This window comes from Mytilus galloprovincialis, chromosome 12 (genome assembly GCF_965363235.1).
Source record: "Mytilus galloprovincialis chromosome 12, xbMytGall1.hap1.1, whole genome shotgun sequence".
Classification (NCBI taxonomy): Eukaryota; Metazoa; Mollusca; class Bivalvia; order Mytilida; family Mytilidae; genus Mytilus; species Mytilus galloprovincialis.
This window is the reverse complement of record NC_134849.1, coordinates 42,721,423-42,741,246: the sequence shown is the minus strand read 5'-3', so window position 1 is coordinate 42,741,246 and position 19,824 is coordinate 42,721,423. Positions and strand designations below refer to the sequence as shown.

Below are 19,824 nucleotides of genomic sequence, written 5' to 3'. Positions count from 1 at the left end.
ACAAACAAAGCAAAGAGGCCAACTAAAGTTTTACCCTACATACATTAGAAAATTAGCTGTAAGGCAAAACATAAAAATAAAATGAATACTCAGCGAATGTGAAATAAATTCAAATTTTTCGGTGGTTAAAACTAAAACTAAATAGTTATAAATTTAATAAAAAAATAAAGGTATAAAGAAGTTCCTTCATGATTTTGTCAATGTGTGTCCGTCTGTCAACAGTAGCGAATAAGTTCGTTATGGCAAACTTCTAAAATTGACACGAACAAAAAAAACCCAAACACATGCACTTCTAGTCTGATATAGCCAATGCCATCTTTCATATTTTGTATTTTTAATAATTAAGCTAATGAGGGACAGAGGACAAAAACAGATTATCATAACAAAAGCGGTGTGAAAGGTTATTTCAAACAATTTTCCATTCCGACGGATGGTGTTTCTGAAGGTAAATATTATGCAGCAACAGCATCATAAGATCTGATACTGATACATGCATTTTTAAAATTTCTTGTATTACCGGATAATAAAGAAGGTGAATATAGTTGTTAGTTTATTCTTGGAAATTTAAATGTGAGTTTCAAAAGTCCAATTTGCAATTTCTGTCAAATACTGCGCCAGCAAGAAAAGTTTGTACTATGACGTTAGATGCAATGTTCTAATGATAAATAACTCTTTTCTTCAAAACAAACGATAAAAAATAAAAATAAAATTACTCATAACTTTTTTGAAAGGTTGGTGACATACACTTTTTTTGCTTTATTTCGAAGATTACACATGGCACTTTCCTTCTTGAAATTTTTTATGAATAAATCACTGGCAGACATTTTTCAAAACTGGAAACGTTTTTATTTTTGGGGGGGAATGAAATAAATCATATTTTGACAGATCAAAACAATACAAGTCTTAAATTTTTTAATCTGTTTTTGATAGATACAAATCTACTGTTTAACGTGAATCAAGAACTATGCTTGTAGGTTTGATATAAAGGATTTTTCTGAGAGTTTAGATAACAAGCAAATATTATGTTAATATTCAGGAAACTAGAAACTAAGGTTGCTATAGTGACAAAAATAAGTCGGTGACCCCCAGTTCCTCAAATCATGAAATACCTTCACACTAAATTTTAAGGAAAAAATCACTGGTAGAAATGAATAGGTTGTTTGGTTTTTAAGTAACAATACCTAATTTGTTTACTATCAACCAACTTGACACTTTTTCACACAAAATGTAATTATTTTAATTTGTCGGATGGTGTGAAAAGTGTCCTTCAATTGGACATTATTTCATGATAAAGTATTCTGTCCTACAAGGTTGACATTCAATAAGAGGACTTTTTCACAGTGAAAGGTGTCCTTTAAAGGGAGATAATAAAAAAGTCACTGATCTTTAATTCTGCTAAGGTTTTTTTTACCTATTTTGCATCAAGCAAAGAAAATGAAAGATCTAGTCGATGAATCATGACTTATTGGGAGCTGCCACAAGCATCAAATCTGAAGAAGCTTCTTGACACGAGCAAAATTCAGTACCCAAAAGGTGGCAGAAATACAAAATTGGGGGATCCCAGATGTGGAACGTGCTAAATGCTAGAAGTAAAACTCTGAAATCAGGAACAGCAATTAAACTGAATAAAAGCATGAACTGTAAATCTGAAAATATTAATTATTGCACAACCTGTCCTATTTGTATTACAAATTGTAATCAAAACTACATAGGTCAAACCATTTAATAGAGTGAGTGCGTTCACAAACAGAAGATAAAGGTCCCTTTAATTAGAAACTCTCCATGTTCTGAACACTTTGACCAATATGGAAAGGGAAAATTTAAACTATATCCCTTTCAGGTCAGGTGAGCTTTTCTTATCACTTGGCGTCCGTAATCGTGCTGCCCCTGAATTGAAAGTTTTAAGGAAATTTTACCGTTTTTGGTTATTATCTTGAATATTATTATGGAAAGAAATAAACTGTAAACAGCAATAATGTTCAGCAAAGTAGGATCTACAAAAAGGTCAACATGACCAAAATGGTCAGTTGACCCCTTAATGAGTCATTGCCTTTTATAGTCAATTTTTACCAAAAAAATTCTTCTCTGAAACTACTGAAACAAATTTAACCAAACTTGTCCACAATTATCATAAGAATATCTAGTTTTAAAAATGTGTTAAATGATGCCATCCTGCGAACAAAGATGGCCAAAAAATTGTAACTAGGGTAAAATGCAGTTTTTTTTTTAATCTCAGAAACCAAAGCATTTCAAGCAAATCGGACGCGTTTAAATTTGTTTCGTTAGGTCTAGGTCTATCTGCCCTGAAATTCCTGTAACAAACAGGCAAAATGTTGTTGGGTTGCTGCCCCTGAATTTGTAATTTTATAAAAATTTTGCAGCTTTTGCTTATTATCTTGAATATTATTATAAATAGAGATAAACTGTTAACAGCAATAATGTAGAGCTAATTTTATAGACCTCCAAATAAGACATCACCTAGATTCATAGGTTCATTAGATAGAGATATTTGTAAGCACTAAGAATGTTCAGTAAACACATCACCAACATCAAAACACATCGATCTATGTCCTTAGTTTATGATATGCACATAGATCAAGGTGAGCAACACACAGGCTCTTTCGAGCCTCTAGTTTCAGATGTGGACTGAAGATAAAATTCCACTTGAAGCCAACTGGAACGCTATTTCATTTAACTGTATAAGCTTAGATCAGACTTTTAATAGGAAATGAAATTCGGTCTGAGAAATACTACCTTATGATATTACTATTAGTTAACATCACAAGTTGTTACTAGTAACGATAACAATTCTGTCTGATAAACTGTAAGAGATGCAGTGAAAGCGCTTAAACAGAAACATTATGTTCGATTTATATTGTGATTTTTTGTGTTTTATATTTTTAAGTTCTTTGAAAAATTTTTCATACATTGTTGGTCATCAAAAATGTGTGACATTAATATTTACATGTACTTGGGACCTTTTGAATGTTCAAAACTGTTCTATTTGCTTAAAAGTAAATCTGAAGCAATTTCTAGACAAGCTTCGATCATCAGGGTAAAAAGCCTAAATGTGACCTAAATATCAGTTAAGCTAATTCTTTTTTTTTCATTAATAAAAAAATTCTACAGATGAGTAAGTATATAACTTTTATCTATTTCAAGCAAAGTTATCACAGAATCTAAATAAAAAAAAAACTTTTCATTATTTGTTAAACATGTTAAAGGGACAGTATGGACTCAGTTCATCATTATGATTGGAGCACTGTGCATGCTGTGTATATAGTATAATATATTTATTATGTCTAGTCTATCTTATTATAAGTTTGGTTAAACTGCCTACTGGGAAAACATTATTACATGTTTTCCTTCCCAATTACTACTATAAGTCAATTATGTGTGAAAAATTTCAATTTCATGGGTTTTAATCTTGGTTTTGAATCCCCCACAATGTGATACATCATTAGAATTTGTGTATATGTAAATGAAGAGATATGAGAATGTTATCCTCAGTATTGTCTCAGTTACTTAATTAAAGACAATAGAAATATTAAATTAGGGTAATAAATATCCCCCCCCCCCCCCCCCCCGCAATGAACATTGAGAAGTTCTTACTCTGATACACATTTTAATGATCAATTAAATCATCTTTAGATGTGAGGACATGCATGGATATTTGTAATACTCTTTCCTTACTTAAAAAAAGCACCTGGTTTCCTTAAGAGCACAAAATTTCAGGGCCTCTATATATTTACTATTCTCCTGGATACTGATTTGTGAACATAAGCAGAACATGTAAAAATAAGGCAGCTAATGCACTCATGTAACCTCAACAGCGAAAGTGACAAATGTATAATTTTCTTTATAATTTTCTTTACTTTTTAGCTCACCTGGCCCATAGGGCCAAGTGAGCTTTTCTCATCACTTGGCGTCCGTCGTCCGTCGTCGTCGTCGTCGTCCGTCGTTAGCTTTTACAAAAATCTTCTCCTCTGAAACTACTTGGCCAAATTAAACCAAACTTGGCCACAATCATCATTGGGGTATCTAGTTTAAAAAATGTGTGGCGTGACCCGGCCAACCAACCAAGATGGCCGCCACAGCTAAAAATAGAACATAGGGGTAAAATGCAGATTTTGGCTTATAACTCAAAAACCAAGGCTGAGGTAAATTTGTTGATCAGGTCAAGATCTATCTGCCCTGAAATTTTCAGAAGAATCGGACAACCCTTTGTTGGGTTGCTGCCCCTGAATTGGTAATTTCAGGGAAATTTTGTCAGTTTTCGCTCATTATCTTGAAAATTATTATAGATAGAGATAAACTGTAAACAGCAATAATGTTCAGCAAAGTAAGATCTACAAATAAGTCAAATGATCAAAGTGGTCAGTTGACTCCTTAAGGAGTTATTGCCCTAAATAGTCGTAATTTTTCGTAAATTTTGTAATCTTTTACAAAAATCTTCTCCTCTGAAACTACTTGACCAAGTTTAACCAAACTTAGCTACAATCATTATTAGGGTATCTAGTTTTAAAAATGTGTGCAATGACCTGGCCAACCAACAAAGATGGCCGCCATAGCTAAAAATAGAACATAGGAGTAAAATGTAGATTTTTGCTTATAACTCTGAAACCAAAGCAAATTAAACAAGGGGTTAACTTATTTATTTAGTAAATATCTATCTGCCCTGAAATTTCCAGATGAATTGGACAACTGGTTGTTGGGTTGCTGCCCCCCAATTGATAATTTTTAAAGAAATTTATCTGTTTTTGATCATTATCTTGAATACTATTATAGATAGAGATAAACTGTAAACAGCAATAATGTTCAGCAAACTAAGAACTACAAATAAGTCAACAAGACCAAGATGGTCAGTTGACCCCTTAAGGAGTTATTGCCCTTTATAGTCAATTTCTAACAATTTTCATGAATTTGGTAAATTTTGGTAATTTTTCACAAAATATTTTCCTCTATAACTAAAGGGCCAAGTTTATTACAGATAGAGAAAATTGTAAGTGGCAAGAATGATCAGTAAAGTATAATCAACAAACAAATCACCATCACCAAAACACAATTTTGTCATGAATCCATTTGTGTCCTTTGTTTAATGTGCACATACACCAAGGTGAGCGACACAGGCTTTTAAGAGCCTCTAGTTTCAATTTTTCATTCATGTGATGTAAATTTTCTGTTAGAAACTCACACGACTCTCTATCTAAACTAGTGTGACAGTAACACAAGACTAGCTTATCTTAATTTTGTATATTTTTTGTTTCTAGGTGTACAACTGTGCAAGTATTGAACATCAGCTTGAAATGCAATGTGACCTAAAAGACAGTATAATAATGGACAGATGTAAGTAAGGATAAAATAGTCAATGATATGGGAAATGTATGAAATTGCAAGAAAAAGTTGACAGGCATATTGTTTTACACCTGTCCCTCAGTCGGTCAGTTAACTATAGGTCAAAGTACAGCGTTCAGCAATGATCATACTGCATAGTGATATATATTAAAGGCCCTGAAATTACAATTGTAAAATAATTCCAAACTAATGAACTAAATATTAATATACAAATAAAATAACTAAAAACAAATATGCAACACAGCAACAAACAACAATCACTGATAATGTCCAGGTTCCTGACTTGGGACAGGCACAGAAGATAGCAGTGTTAAACATGTTAGTGGGATCCAAGCCCTCAAAAAATCATATTTTAGATATTCTCAAGAAAATCTGATAAAATGTAATTAACATCAACCATTGTCAACACTTTTAAATGTCGTACTTGAAGTCATAAGAAACCTCAAATTAAAAAAAAATATACATATGTTTTTTATACCTAAAGGGATAGTTTTCACTATACAACTTATGTACATAAACTTTTTTCTGAGGAAAATTCTTTAATTTGTCCACATTTAGAAGAAGTTTACTTATTTTTAATTGCTTGCTTCCAGGAAGCAATTTGCCGACATATTTTCCGTATGCATAGTGACCCGAGCGTAACCCTCCTCGTAAAAATCCGGTGATCGCAATACGCATGGGTCTGTCATTGAAATAAACAAATATTTGATTATACATGTTAAACACGTGCTCAATACCCATGCTTTTTGTGATTTGTTTACTATAAGGTGACAATCGATAAAACTCGGCTTCAAAACACGGCATTTAATGAGCAGCCATATTTGTTAAATCATAACAAACAGAGAAAAAAATTGACGATTATATGATATATTTGCGAAAATAATGATAAAATCATGCACAGAGGACTAAGTTTTTGATATATACATGCATTGGTTCAAGAATTGGATAAACATTATTTTTCACCACTCACTCGTTTCATATGACTTTAACTTTATTTGATTTATGCTTATATAAAGAAGATGTGGTATGATTGTCAATGAGACAACTCTCCACAAGAGACCAAATGACACAGAAATTAACAACTAAAGGTCACTGTACCACCTTCAACAATTAGCAAAGCCCATACTGCATAAAAGGCCCCTAAATGACAAATGTAAACAAGATAACAAGAAACCCAACAGCCTAATTTATGCACAAAAAATGAACAAAAAACAAATATGTAACACATCAACAAATGACAACCACTGCATGCTTTACAGGCTCCTGACTTGGAACAGGCACATACATTACATTGTACCTTAATATTTTAATTCCCATATTGGTATAAAATCTATTGTATGTTTTTTTCTTTTTTTTCTTTAAAAAGTTATATGCAAAAAGGGGGGGGGGGCATATGATAATCTGTGTCCCATTCATCATTTATTTATTCAGAGAAATATGAAAGGAATAAATAATGAACAATTTTTCAATTTTTTTTTTTAACCTTTTAGAAAAGTCGTCTCCTGAAACAACTGAGACAAATCTACCCAAATTTGGCCACAATCATCATTAGGGTATGTATATATAGTTTAAAATGTGTTTGCTGACCCTACCAAGCTACATGGCAGACATGGCTAAAAATAAAAAAAATAGGGGGAACATGCAGTGTTTACTTATATCTCTGAAACTAATGCAAACGTATAACAGATGCATTATTTCATGCATCATCAAAGGCCCCTTGGAGCCTCTACTTTCTATAGCCATTATTGTTATAGCTGGGCAGTGGTCATAAACCTATGAAAATAAGTCAATTATTTAACCTCAGAGCACTACCCACAGATTCTTATCCTGTGTATTTGATGAATAATTTTTATTACAACTAGTTAACAGCGCAAGATATGGAAATTTATTTTTCTTCTGTGGTTTTATAATATTAAGAAAGAACAAAATGAAAATAATATTTTGATAAACATGTTGTTGTTAGTAGTGGTTTTGTGCTCTCTTGTACCATCAGACTATTACTGTACTGCAATAAAAAAACATTAATGAATATATCAGGGATTAACTGGAACTTAAAGTAATTGAAAACTTGTTCAAAACCCAAACTGCACTTTAACTTTACTTTGCCTCAACCATTAAGTGTTTTGGAATGTTTACACAATGCTTGTTAACACTAAACAATGATCAAGTCACTTTCATCATTCTCATATTATCCTGAATATGTTACTTTTTAGCCAGGTGAGCTTTTCCCATCACTTTGCGTCCGTCGTCCGTCGTCCGTCGTCGTTGTTAACTTTTACAAAAATCTTCTCCTCTGAAACTACTGGGCCAAATTAAACCAAACTTAGCTACTATCAACATTGGGGTATCTAGTTTAAAAAATGTGTCCGGTGACCCGGCCAACCAACCATGATGGCCGCCATGGCTAAAAATAGAACATAGGGGTAAAATGCAGTTTTTGGCTTATAACTCAAAACCCAAAGCATTTAGAGCAAATCTGACAGAATTAAATTGTTTATCAGGTCAAGATCTATCTGCCCTGAAATTTTCAGATGAATTGGACAACCTGTTGTTGGGTTGCTGCCCCTGAATTGGTAATTTTAAGGAAATTTTGCAGTTTTTGGTGATTATCTTGAATATTATTATAAATAGAGATAAACTGTAAACAGCAATAATGTTCAGTAAAGTAAGATTTACAAATAAGTCAACATGACCGAAATGGTCAGTTGACCCCATTAGGAGTTATTGTCCTTTATAGTCAATTTTCAACAATTTTCATACAATTTGTAAATTTTTACGAACATTTTCCACTGAAACTACTGGGCCAAGTTCATTATAGATAGAGATAATTGTAAGAACGTTCAGTAAAGTAAGATGTACAAACACATCACCATCACCAAAACACAATTTTGTCATGAATCCATCTGCGTCCTTTGTTTAATATTCACATAGACCAAGGTGAGCGACACAGGCTCTTTAGAGCCTCTAGTTTAATAGGAAAAAGGATAAGTTGGAGATATATTTACAAGCAGGGACATCTGTGTCCCATGGACACATTCTTGTTTTATTTATTACATATCTTAGTGTATTCAAGTAATTATCCTGCTTCCACCTATATTCTAACAAAGCTCTATCTCTTTAATGGATAAATAAATGATACTAGTCAAGAACTCAACAGATAATTTTTTTTCAGGTTCTCTGGTCGTAAGTACCTGTTGGCCACACACATGAAGATTCTCATTGATCCTGCTTTCAGCTAAATATCAGAAAAATTAAGAACAAAGGAAAATATGCTGAAACTGTACAGTCACCGGTCAGGAATACATGTATTTCAGAAGTGAAACTATAATACAATTTATGTAACTGGTTAATTCCTTTGATTTGTAATTTTAAACAACACACAGAGACTTTGCATTATTGTTTTACAAGAGAGACACCAAAAGATGCAGTCAACATTTATCATTTTTATCAAAATACGCCCAGGACAAACCATGGGTACACTTAGCTTGAAAGATGGTACGTGCTTTCATACCAAAATTGCCTGGAAGTAAAAGAAATAAAGAACCATTCATGTCAGCAATCAGGGGAAAGGATGAAAGAATGCAGAATAAGGTACTGTCATATTCAGTCTTAATAAGAGTCTTGCTGCTCTATATATATATCTATATATATATATATGCTTTTAGTTTTTGTTAAGCCCCTTCGCAGCCTCACTCATGAGTTAAAAAAAGATCTTTCAATTTTAATGCAAAAAAAAATGGCATTTTTTCATCAAAGGGAGATAATTTAGAGCTTTTTTTAATGATAAAAATATTTCAAAAGTCATCTGGGGCCAAAACAAATTGATTTGTTTGGTTGTTGTTTTGTACCATATCATATATTAACCTCTGATAGTGTAAAGAATAAAATTTGTAATGAAAAAAATGGTTAAATATTTGCTGAATTTTAATACCCTTGAGTCTCCTTAAGAACAGTGAAAACGAATTGACCTACAGTCATTCTAATGAAGAGTGTTAACATGTTGCCCTTAAACCATTCTAATGAAGAGTGAGAACAAATTGACCTCAAGTCATTCCAATGAAGAGTGTAAACATGTTGAACGTAAACCATTCTAATGAACAGTGAGAACAAATTGACCTAAAGTCATTCTAATGAAGAGTGTTAACATGTTGCCCTTAAACCATTCTAATGAAGAGTGAGAACAAATTGACCTAAAGTCATTCCAATGAAGAGTGTAAACATGTTGAACGTAAACCATTCTAATGAACAGTGAGAACAAATTGACCTAAAGTCATTACAATGAAGAGTGTACACATGTTGTCCTTAAACCATTCTAATGAACAGTGAAAACAAATTGACCATAATTCATTCTAATGAAGAGTGTTAACATGTTGCCCTTATACCATTCTAATGAACAGTGAAAACAAATTGACCTAAAGTCATTCCAATGAAGAGTGTAAACATGTTGCCCGTAAACCATGTTAATGAACAGTGAGAACAAATTGACCATAATTCATTCTAATGAAGAGTGTTAACATGTTGCCCTTAAACCATTCTAATGAACAGTGAAAACAAATTGACCTAAAGTCATCCCAATGAAGAGTGTAAACATGTTGCCCGTAAACCATGTTAATGAACAGTGAGAACAAATTGACCTAAAGTCATTCTAATGAAGAGTGAAAACAAATTGACCTAAAGTCATTCTAATGAAGAGTGTTAACATGTTGCCCTTAAACCATTCTAATGAACAGTGAAAACAAATTGACCTAAAGTCATTCTAATGAAGAGTGTTAACATGTTGCCCTTAAACCATTCTAATAAACAGTGAGAACAAATTGACCTAAAGTCATTCCAATGAAGAGTGTAAACATGTTGCCCGTAAACCATGTTAATGAACAGTGAGAACAAATTGACCTAAAGTCATTTCAATGAAGAGTGTAAACATGTTGCCCGTAAACCATTCTAATAATCAGTGAGTACAAATTGACCTAAAGTCATTCTAATGAAGAGTGTTAACATGTTGCCCTTAAACCATTCTAATGAAAAGTGAAAACAAATTGACCTAAAGTCATTCTAATGAAGAGTGTTAACATGTTGCCCTTAAACCATTCTAATGAACAGCGAAAACAAATTGACCTAAAGTCAATCTAATGAAGAGTGTTAACATGTTGACCTTAAACCATTCTAATAAACAGTGAGAACAAATTGACCTAAAGTCATTCCAATGAAGAGTGTAAACATGTTGAACGTAAACCATTCTAATGAACAGTGAGAACAAATTGACGTAAAGTCATTACAATGAAGAGTGTAAACATGTTGCCCTTAAACCATTCTAATGAACAATGAAAACAAATTGACCTAAAGTCATTCTAATGAAAAGTGTTAACATGTTGCCCTTAAACCATTCTAATGAACAGTGAGAACAAATTGACCTAAAGTCATTCCAATGAAGAGTATTAACATGTTGCCCGTAAACCATTCTAATAATCAGTGAGAACAAATTGACCTAAAGTCATTCCAATGAAGAGTAATAACATGTTGCCCGTAAACCATTATAATAATCAGTGAGAACAAATTGACCTAAAGTCATTCTAATGAAGAGTGTTATCATGTTGCCCTTAAACCATTCTAATGAACAGTGAAAACAAATTGACCTAAAGTCATTCTAATGAAGAGTGTTAACATGTTGCCCAAACCATTCTAATGAACAGTGAGAACAAATCGACATAAAGTCATTCCAATGAAGAGTGTAAAAATGTTGTCCGTGAACCATTCTAATGAACAGTGAGAACAAATTGACCAAAAGTCATGCTATTGAAGGGTGACAACAAGTTGCCCGTAAGCCATTCAAACAAAGAATGTACACCACTTATAAGAAATATACTGTACAAAGTAATGATATGATTTTTTTTGGCTATTACCTTGTGTATTTAATAGGTATACAATTATAAATTTTAGGATCCGCTTTTCGACCCGTGTAAAGACAATCCATGTAAAGGAGGTGAAGTATGTGAATTCCTAAAGAATCAAGACACGATTTGTGTATCAGACGGTAGGTATAAAAACATTACTGACGATAGCATTATAATACATTAAAAACTGTATAAACCGGCCGGCTACGGGACTATGTAAAAGGACCGGTTTGGACAGTGAGCCGGTTTATTCAGGTTTCCGTTTTGACCGGAAGTTAATGACTTGTGACGTCTGACATTTTGCGTTTAAAAGTTCTCTCTGATTGTAAATTATATCTGATAAATTAAAATACTTCAAATCACTTTGTTGTTCATTGTTTGCATTTGTATCATAATGGTCGCGTTGTTTATATGGTAAGACGAGAGTTTCGATTTACTCCCATGATCAATAATTTGAAATGTTGGAATGGCCGATTAAAACGCCAGAATATTATCTAACGCAATTTCATAACTTTCGAAACGTTGTCGTACAGTGTACAATATGCATTGATTTTTGTCATCCGGGTGTTTCATTATCAAGGTCATTTGTTTAGGGGTTCACAACAGGGAACCCAGGATGTCGAAATCACGATGTGAATTTCTTACTCCGCGATTTTAATTTGCTTATCCAAGTTAAAACGTAAGTTCAATCCGAGATATATTCGGTGTGTCTTTTTGTTTAATTGACACGTTTATAATGTTTTAATAAATAACACAGCTCACTACTGTACGATTGTAAGTTCCAGTTTGACACCTGACTAATTGATTATCAAATATGTTTTGATTGCATATCAATCATTGAAATTAATTAGACCAACCGGTTTTGACAGGTAATAATTAATGTAATTAAGAGTATTGGGACTTCATAATTAGACCGGAATTCGAAATACACAGGGTCTGGTTTACAAAGAGTATTTTAACAAAGACTTTGAATGGAAAAATATGGGACTTTCATTTTCGGCCGGAATGGACAGGAAACCGGGTTATTCAGGGTCTGGTTTAATCAGGTTTGACTGTAAGTAAATATTATTCAAAATATGGGCTGTGTTACTCAGTATATACAGTTACTAAGACGTATAAGGGATAACAAGACAAATTAGCATAGTGAGTTTATGGTAGAGTGAAAGATTTTATGAAGAACAGCCTCTGATAAGGTAAAGCATAAAGTTACATATGGAATCAGTTAAACGTTTCTTGAAAACTGTCGGGATAATCTGTCTACAAAAGACTCACCAGGGAGACCCGAATGAAATCAGTTGGAAAACAGCCATATAAAGAACAAATACATATGCATTCATATTTTTAGTGTATACGTACTGTCTAAACACGACGGGTGCCACATGTGGAACATAATCTGCCTACCCTTCCGTAGCACCTGAGATCAACACAACTTTGGTTGGGTTTGTGTTGCTTATATCCCAGTTGAGACGATGTTTTAGATCCTGTATTTCGTATCGATATTTGCTTGGCAGATAGTTGAGGTATTTAAGAGCAGGTATCTCCATGGATGAAAATTGAACCATAGAGGAACTTTTACCATCATAAACTGTATCTACGCCGTACAGTGTAGCGCGATCGAAAGTATTTCATTCCTCCACATAAGGAAAGGTGAACATGCAAATTCATTGCTTATTTAAATTATATGTATTTAAATTTTCATTATAAATACTATATAGAAGTATATATATTTTCAATAATTGCCGTTTGTAACTCTTCAAAGGACAAGCCCTCATGCCCCCTCCCTTTCCCTTAGTCGAGAATGACCAATAGCTATCACGAAGGTCACCATGTAGTTTTCTTGCTATTTTTGGTAATTGTTATGGGGGTTAAAAATCATTGGAGCTTACTTTTTACGGTAATGTCAATTTCAGAAGTCATGAAACCATTACCGGTATGGCTGATTTGCAGCAACGACAAAACGAGTCGTACGGGATGTAAAAGGTTAAAAAAGATTTGTAAAGCAAACGCTGTCAAATGAAAAGGTTTTAATGACTTGAATGTTTAGCGAAATGAATTCGGAATTACGATACGATACTTCTTGACAGGAAATATTAAAGTTTATACTTTTAACTTTTAAAGTAATTCTATATTATCGTTACAATACAGCAGTACTCGAGTTATTTGCGATGAAATAATAATTACTGTTTTACGTGTTATTTTGTACTTCTTAAAAAGGGAGTTGCTGGTTGCGTAAGTAAAAAAAAAACCGCACGTGTTCGACTTGTTAAAACTTTGTAGCTGGATTATTAATTTATTTATTTAATCTGAATTATCATAAGCATTAGCGGAAACTTAGTAAAATAATTCGACAAATGAATCGTCTATCTTCGGATAATCTTATCCTGTCTGGTTTGTTGATCTACCTGTAACAGCTCAGGTACAAGTGATTAGCGATCTTAATCCGGATATCTCTCAGGCGTTAGAACTGTATTGGATTATACTATAAAAAAGCCTGAGGGTTATGCAATTACATGCATTTGATTTTAATTGCTACAAAAATGGCGTCAGGCTATAAAACAACCACTGTTTTGAACGATGGCGGAAGACAATTGAACGATGGGGCAAGTCATTTGAACGATGGCGCAAGTCATTTGACGATTGCGCAAGACATTTGAACGATGGCAGGGCGCCATCGTTAAACAGGCCATGGAGATCCCTATAAGAGAGCTAAAAAAAAACTGTAAAAGTAAGAGTCACACATTCAACACTTTTAAGAACGCCAGCATGATTGTGTTACTTTATGACGTTGTGCATGTTATTCAGAATATAAATGGCGACTGTACTCTTATTAATTGTTGTTTACATCTTTTTCAACGTTAAACAGTTGCACTTTTTACATGTTTTACACATATGACATTATGAAATTTAACTATTCATTTAAAAAGTGGACACCGTTTAGAAAACTGATTACGTAGATTTTTGGTATTTCACACTTTCTTTTTTCATAATCTTAATTTAGGCAAATGTTTAACATATTTGTTACTTTCCACGATTGTTTATTATTGGTATATCGTCTTACATGATCAAGATTCCTTCATGAAGCTCCTTTATATCTAACCATATAAGTCGCGTAAAACAATCGATAGCAAAACTGATTTGCGCAACAAAAGTTAAGATATAATCGACTAGCTTTTAATTGATTATTTTTTGAATTGCTGTTGACGAATAATGTCAGTGTCATTAAGCAAAGTAGGCAAATCTATATCTGTATTTTAAATGTTATTTCAGCTAATTGAGCGGAGCCTACGTTTGATTTGCATAATGACAGTCTTTTTGAAGATGTGTGAGATAAGAATGATTGTCGTTATAATTATTATTGATTTTTAATCATTTATCAATGTCACCTAACGGAAATGCAAAATAACTGATTATATTCTATAGGAAGATTAATTGGACATGTCGTCGATGAGTTTATCTTAAAGCAACTGTCAATAGGTAGACTTGTATTTAGTAAGCGAACCGGTTAAACCCCACCTAGTAAAGTGAAATAAATCAAGTTATACTAACGACATCTGCATTATGTGTCTTTCAAAAAGCGTTTAATAGAAGTTGATTCTCAGATGTTGGAGTGAAAACTTTCAAGGGAATTATCAATTTTAAAACTATAACGTAAGTTTGAGTCTTTAAAATGTCATTTAGGAGTAGTTTTTACATGCCTTGACATGACTGCATGTGTATAAAACAATTTATCTCACATTTATGTTTCGGTAACTAGTTTTCGAAAATAAACAACATCCAAACGCTTAGGTGTGTTTAACATGTTTAAAGTACAGGATCAACTCCTAGATTTTGTTGAAGTAATGTTTCATGTTTATTTATGTTTTAAACGATTTGTTTTGATAATTATATTTTCAAATAATATGAATAAAAACAACGTGTCAAATGCAATGTGCCTACGAAACTTTAAGTCAAATATACTGAAATCATTTATACAACGTTTAGGTTCTGAACAATTTGGACGAAGTATTACTTATAGACACGCACATTTGATTAAAATTGACTGATAACTGAGCGATTTCTTAACATTGCAGGCTTCAGCAAAAATTTAAAAGAATCATATTTTGGTTGTAGAATTTGTTTATGAAATAGTTGATTTATTGGTTACAATTTTGATTAACTAGTACTCTTAATTATCATGGTATTGATAAAGACTTTGCCAATGACTCTTTAAATTAATGGTAATATTTAAGGAGTTAAGTGATAATGATGTGAAACAAATATAAATATTTAAGGGTAAAATCAAATAAAATTGTAGTTTAACTTTGATGTGACAAACCTTTTCTGTAATTCGCCGTTTCAGAATCTAATGTATCTTGGGTAACATTTTCAAACATGTACACCATAACGTCCTAATTGGTTAAAAATTCTTGAACGGCCAATTCATGTGGTCATATTACAATGTCAAATTGGTTGCTGTCATATTTTAGTATCTATTTGTACGGAATTTCGAAGTTGTTATCTATAATTCGAGTTTGACTGTTTAACATAATGAATATGATCATTGTTTACCAACATGTACATCAATATCGAAATCCATTAAGCAGTTTGTACTTTTGTTCTTCGTTTTGATTTGAATGGTAGGTAAAGACACTAATAGTCACAAAAAATAAAATATTGAACTCCTTTGAAAATTCAAAATGGAAAGTCCATGCAATGCAGGTGCTGTGGTTGTCTTCGTAAATGCCTCTTTTTTTAGTATAACTCTAGTTTAATTTGACACTTGTACTTTGCTATAATACAAGCAAATGTTGTTGTTTTTTTAAATTGATTGAAAACTACTTTGGTTCGTTTTAGATTGTATAATTCCGGACGGAGATCCAACAAATGTTGCGCTTGGAAAGGTCACTGGACAGAGTTCAACATATATGGATGGAGGATGGACATATTCATCAGGACATGCGGTTGATGGCTTACCACATACGTTTTCACATACGTATGGTGAACAGTTACCGTATTGGTGGGTAGATCTAGAAACAATTTACATCATTATGCGAATTGAATAAATCAACCGAAACTATGATGGTAAGTATGGCTTACATTGATAAACATTTAGACTGATGCCTGACTCGCACTATCATTTAATATGTTCAGTGGAACTTTAAACAGTAATCAAAATTCTCATTTAGCAGTAAAATTAAAAAGGTCATATATTGAGGAACATAAGAACCAAGTTTCAACAACACTAGAACACACCCGCGAAATCGCGGGGAAATAGAGCGTATGTAGACTGTAAAAAAAATATACTGACTGGAGAATTTCAGGAGAGGTATCAAAATTCAAAGGTACTTAGGGACTGGGCACATTTTTTTGCCCTCCTCCTATTTTCCAAATACCGATTTTTATACCTTCTGTTTTTCTGTACTCTATGAACATGCATATATACTTTAATTACTCAATACAGAGAATTTCAGGAGAGGTATCAAAAGTCAAAGGTACTTATATATCAGTGAACGCCATGAATAGTAAAGAGTCCCCCCCCAAGATAACCATTGGAATTTATAGTAAATTATAACAAATACAGTAATTCATAGTAAATGTATGTAAGTATATAGAAATATATCCGCAGTGACCGCCGTTGATAGTAAACCATAGGCGGATCCCAGGGGGGGGGGGCTGGGGGGCCCTGCCCCCCTTTCGTTGGAAAAAATTGTTGATTATATGGGGAAGCATGAGAGTAACGCCCCCCCCCCCCCGTAGGTCAGTCAGCGCCCCCCTCCCTTATGAAAAGTTCTGGATCCGCCACTGTAAACTAATTGATAGTAAATAGCAAATATTATTCATTTTCGTTTTCCTCCCAAAATAACCCAAACTGAAACACGTTAAGCAAGGATGATACATGCTAGTACTCAAAATGATAGCAGAAAGCAAATTCATATACTTTATTTCATAGTCTTTGTATGTTCGAAGTACAGAAAAACACAAACCGGAAGTCTAATCTGACTTAAAGTTTTGTCCAATGACGGGAAAATATCCGGACGCATTCTTTTTCGTTTTTTATCCCAAATAACCCAAACTTAATGATCATAAGAATGGATGACAAATGCGACTATACATGTTACCTATAGGACACAGAGGCATGATGATTAATTTATTGTGAAAGGAGGAGAAGCGACACCAAAAATGAGGTCTTCTCGTTTAATAGTATAGATACAAATCTACTTTGACCAATTAACTTTTACATGAAGCGGAATAGAAAGGCGGTCGAACGAGCGGATGACCAAACAGACGAACTAAGGACGAACGGATGAACGAAAGGCCGCACTGACCAGAAAACATAATGCCCCTTTACTATCGTAAGTGGGGCATAAAAATTGAGTTAAAACACTTTGCAGTTCTTCCTTTACCACACGGTTTGTTACAAATACAGTATATCCTTTATATAGTCCATCATTATTGTTTAAATGAATGTTAACAGTTTGTGAAATACAACATTTCAAGCTTTTCCATAGGAATAAGTTAAATATTTCAGAATGTTTGGCATGTTAAGAGAACACTATGAATAACCATGTTATAAAGTACTGAAATGAAATGGGTGGTAGTCTTCCTTAAATGTAAATTTGTATGTTTATTTCAATTTTATTTTGTTAAAGTTTCTAGGTTTTTCAGTTCGATCTTTTTGAAGCATATCAGTGTCCACCATTTGGGGGTACTATTGAATTATAAACATGATAAACACAACATGCACAAGACGGGCAAACACAAAATTTCATCCGAAACGCATACTCCATATTTATTCTACGTTTATTTTTTTGCTTTTTTAAAAGATCAACTGTTTCACGTGTAAGCATATGTAGCAGTCAATTACATGACTGCAATCTTATGAATAATATTTAGTATTTTGAGTGGTTTAGTTTTTATATACATTTGTCAGATGCTTTTTTGTCTTTTTGGGCTTCCCCATTGTCCTTATATTGTATACAAATACAATTACAATACAAATCCACATAATTTGATTTTGCAATGAGCGCCCCAAATTGAGCAGAAATGTAAACATGCTAAATTCCAATACAAACACAAATCATACAAAACACAAAATTCAATATGGATTGATACAATATTGAAAAAAGGTATTAATATTGATATAAAATAACATACATGTAGGGTAGTGAACATGCAAACAGATGTATATAAAAATTACAAGTACATGTACAGTGATTCAATTTTTTAAAGTATTTAACAATTTAAACTTTCAATACTTTAAGTTGCATATAAAATGTATATAATCGATCATATTTATAATGACATTAACCATATAAATTTTTCATCATATTTTAGCTGAACAATGTTTTTAAATGTTAAGCTTATTTGGTTTAAATGAGAATTAAGTTCTCATAATATCTAGCTGAGGACATGTTAGGGGAAATGAAGTTTATCTTCAACTTCCAATGAACATTATTTACATAATCTGTGATTTGATTTAATTCCAGAATGTCGACCTTTTTCAATTTCTAGATCATGAGTACTTATTCGAAATTTGGTTATTTTTTTTTTTATTTTTCTGTAGTCCTCCTAAGATAAATAATTTTTAAAACTAAAATTAGATTTAAACTTTGTGCATGTTTTTAATTTATTTCCATGATCTAGAAATAATAATATATAAAAATAACCACATTACATCACAACAAACACAATATTGATACCTAATATAAAAAAACAACGAAAAAACATCATACAGAAAAAAAAATACTACTTTAAGGCATTTATGGTGTTAAACATAAGACCAAGAGTCATGTAAACGTTTACCGTAGAGCTAAGTGCCTTTTCATTTTCATTTTGATTATAAACCTTAACTGATGTAGTGCCTGTTTAGAACTGTCAAGAGCCCTGTACCTTCTGGTGACAATGAACTTCTATTTAAAATGATCTTGCAAGATGTATTATTACAGCCTTATTGTGATTTGGTACATCATTTAAGGCCGTGTTCACATTGACCTAAACTCGGTGTTGTGTTAGTGTAACTCACACATAAACTAAACATAATTACGTTCTCATTGATAAAACTCAATGTTTACATGTAGTGTAAATCATGTTTTGTCTACATGCAGGCGATAGTCGATGTAGGCCTTGTGTAGGTTAAGTGTACACAAAACTAGGCATTCAGAAGTTTAATATCCCATGTATATTTAAAAAAGAAGCAATTTTATATAAAATTGATACTTATAACACCCATTCATAAAGTTCTGTACAGAAATATTTGTCTAAACTTGATATATTTATTGTTAAAAAACACTTTACGTAGCCTTATTAACCCCTTATCAAGACAGACAAGACTCATCCATCATCATTGCCGAACACACATTTGAAAAGGTCTTCCCGATTCGACTGGACGTACACACTGACAGAAATATTTGCCACTGGTCTTTACTCAAACGATTCACTCATCAGGGTGAAGTTAATTGTTTGTTTGTGTAGTATCTCAGATCCGTTAAAATACAGTTAGAAATAAAAAAAAAACGAAAACAAAACATTACCCCCTCCTTTTGCCAAATACTCCTCGGAGAAAAAATACCATTTGAAATAAACAGAAAAGATAGAAATG

General features: G+C 32.7%; 1 long non-coding RNA gene across 2 annotated transcripts; it reads left to right on the top strand.

Moving 5' to 3' along the window:
• Nucleotides 1-5,163: 5,163 nt before the first annotated feature.
• LOC143055205 (uncharacterized) lies at nt 5,164-8,941 on the top strand. Of its 2 annotated transcripts, none has more exons than XR_012971968.1 (3): nt 5,164-5,346; nt 6,846-6,908; nt 8,764-8,941. It is a non-coding gene; the product is annotated as an uncharacterized LOC143055205 (long non-coding RNA). The 2 variants fall into 2 exon arrangements; XR_012971966.1 differs by lacking the exon at nt 8,764-8,941 and adding an exon at nt 8,528-8,651.
• The last annotated feature ends 10,883 nt before the right edge of the window (nt 8,942-19,824 follow it).